The 2,500-nt window shown below is 47.8% G+C and overlaps 1 pseudogene; it reads right to left on the reverse strand.

Moving 5' to 3' along the window:
- Positions 1-2,500, reverse strand: part of LOC132292473 (uncharacterized mitochondrial protein AtMg00530-like) — an 8,159-nt pseudogene that overhangs the window by 813 nt on the left and 4,846 nt on the right.

The following is a 2,500-nucleotide window of genomic DNA, read 5'->3' on the forward strand; positions in this document are numbered from 1 at the left end:
TATGTTCGTTTTCGTCCTTCCCCGATGATGCGCTCCTAGCTCGCGGAGCTACATACCGGAAAAAGAAAAAGACTCTCTCTCTATTACTTTGAGAAGAGAATCATTGGTTTGACCGACGGAGTGGGAAATACGAGATCTAGGCAAGCCGCTACATGTTCTCCCCTTCCCTTGCCCTTGAACGATAGAAGAACTACTTCTCTTCTCTTAGATAGCGGAAATCGGTTCGCATCTATGGTCAATCAATAGGTCCGCGGATCTATTTCTTCTATATGAGAAATCGCCATCTCGTAGCACCACCACGACACCTATTCTCCGACAAAACCCCTTTATTCCCGACAGTTAGGTAGCCGATATAGTAGTCGAAGCTATAAGGCCGCTATCCCTGACAAGGAATAGAGTCAGGGCCTTTACCGATCTGTTCTAGTCATCCGTTCTCCAAACGTTGTCTATATCAGAATAACCTAGCTCCTTCGAATTAGGACTTCTGTTTTCCTCCGGTATGCTGCTCCATCATCTTCTATCCTGCGCCTAAGTAGTTGAAGGGGCCAAGTTGCATAATCGTTTTGGCTTTCTGATTATACTTCGCTTGCTTGCACGACCGCCACGTAACTCCTCTTTGCTTGAAAAAGAAAATCTGACTTCGATAGTGGCAGAATTTATCTCACACCCTTTTTGAGTGCGAACCAAGTCATACGAGTTTAAAGCATACAAGTTTTGGGCTCTTCTTCCCCAGCCCACTATTATGGGCTTCGCAGTGACTTAGGGATTTGGCGGGACTGAGAGACCGCGATGTATAGAGTCTGACACCTGCCCGGTGCTGGAAGGTCGTAAGGAGAAGTGTTATAAGCAGGTCAAGTCTAAGCGCCGAGTAGGATCCGGAGAGGGATCCAATATAGCGCGCATATATAAGGTAGGCTGTGGGACATTCTTGAAAGGTTCAGAGGGGGTGGAGGAACCTTTGCCGGTGAAGTTGCCCAAGACAGTAAGAACAATGGGTTGTAGCCTTTCCTATTTCTTTGTCTAGGGGATCTAAAAGCTCTCCAACGTGTTGCGGAGCCTTCGGCCGTAAGAGGAGAGGGTCTTTTGGCTTCCTCAGGGCTGTGTGAAGCTTAGCTTGCTTTAGCAGCCACGTGATGATTCAAGTGCGCGGTGAGCGTAGTAGCCCCCTCGGGCATGCTCCTTGTACCGTATTCCTATTAATACGAGCTAGTGAGGGCCGGAATGGAATATCGTATGTAGTGTAGAATCAGATCTGAAGCTCTTTACTAGGATTGGAACAAGCGAGGAACGAGTGACCACAAGCTCCGCTTAAGCGCTCGACATGCAGTTAGCTTAAAAGATGTTCATCATGTGGCCGAGCGAAGCGCACCTGTGTGAAGCAGCCTAAGATCACTTTAGATAGGAGCAGAATGGATGACTTACAACTGAAAGTGTGAGTTCTCCGGATCGATATATCGTACCACGTAACGGAGATCTTGATCTAGATCCGGCGGTTCACAGAATTCGGGACCTAACGATGTTCGGTTCGTCACATGAACGGGAGCGGACTATTCCTCGGCTCTACCTTTTCGGGGAATGGCTGAAATCACCAAGCAAGTGATTGAATGAGTGGGGGGCGGGGGCCCTGAAAGACCTGCTTATCCTGCATTTTCAGGAGATGGTCTCCAAATGGGTCCGGTGTCCACAGAAAGAAAACTCTCAACAAAACAAAGCTGGAACTAATCAAGATCAATAGGAAGAGGAGTTAGCTAGGAAATCTATTGACAAAGTTCATGCCACGCATACTTCGTTTTGTTGATGCATGTATGTTGAGAAAGTGTTTTTGAATTCGCGATTCTCAAACTCCGGATGAGTTTGAGGCCTCCTAGCCCTTTTTGAAGAATGTTGCGAAAAAGCGGCTTTTTCTTGTGGTAGAAATTGCGAACTCATGGAATTTTTGGGGGATTCGTTCCCTGTTCCTGCGGCTGAGAAGCCTCAAGCTCGGCCCCCCTTACTCACCTCTGAATCTATCAAAAAGTTCTCCAGAACCGGCGGAATTGCCCAATCCTATCTTTCCTTGAAGTCAGTCCGGAGCGGGAGCAACTTCTACAGCAAATTCAGACTCCACTCGATCGCTTGGCAGTGGGGGTTAACGGAGGTTTTTTTGAGCGCATCTTTCTCATATCGATAAAGCGGGTTTCATCTTCTTTTCCGGAAAGCCAGTCATACTATTCCACTTTCACTTGATGAAACAGGATCTGATCTGGATTTGTCTGCAGATGATGAATGATGATGTCCAGTCCTGGCTCGATGCGCTTAATGAAAGGGAACTCTCTAGATTCATAAATCATTTCCTTCGTAATTAAGCAGCATCCTTGACTTTCAGTGAGTTGGGGGGCGGCCTTGTATAGTAGGGGTGCGCCGGACCGCCGACGAATAATAGGTACCCCCACCCCAGGCAGAGTTAGTGAGCCGTGTAATAGGCGACCATTTCGCGCGGTTCGGGGGGCACTTGAGTCAG

The sequence above is a fragment of the Cornus florida genome, unplaced genomic scaffold (genome assembly GCF_030987335.1).
Source record: "Cornus florida cultivar Cherokee Brave unplaced genomic scaffold, ASM3098733v1 CherokeeBrave_3.0.0_Hap2_scaffold_70, whole genome shotgun sequence".
Classification (NCBI taxonomy): domain Eukaryota; kingdom Viridiplantae; phylum Streptophyta; class Magnoliopsida; order Cornales; family Cornaceae; genus Cornus; species Cornus florida.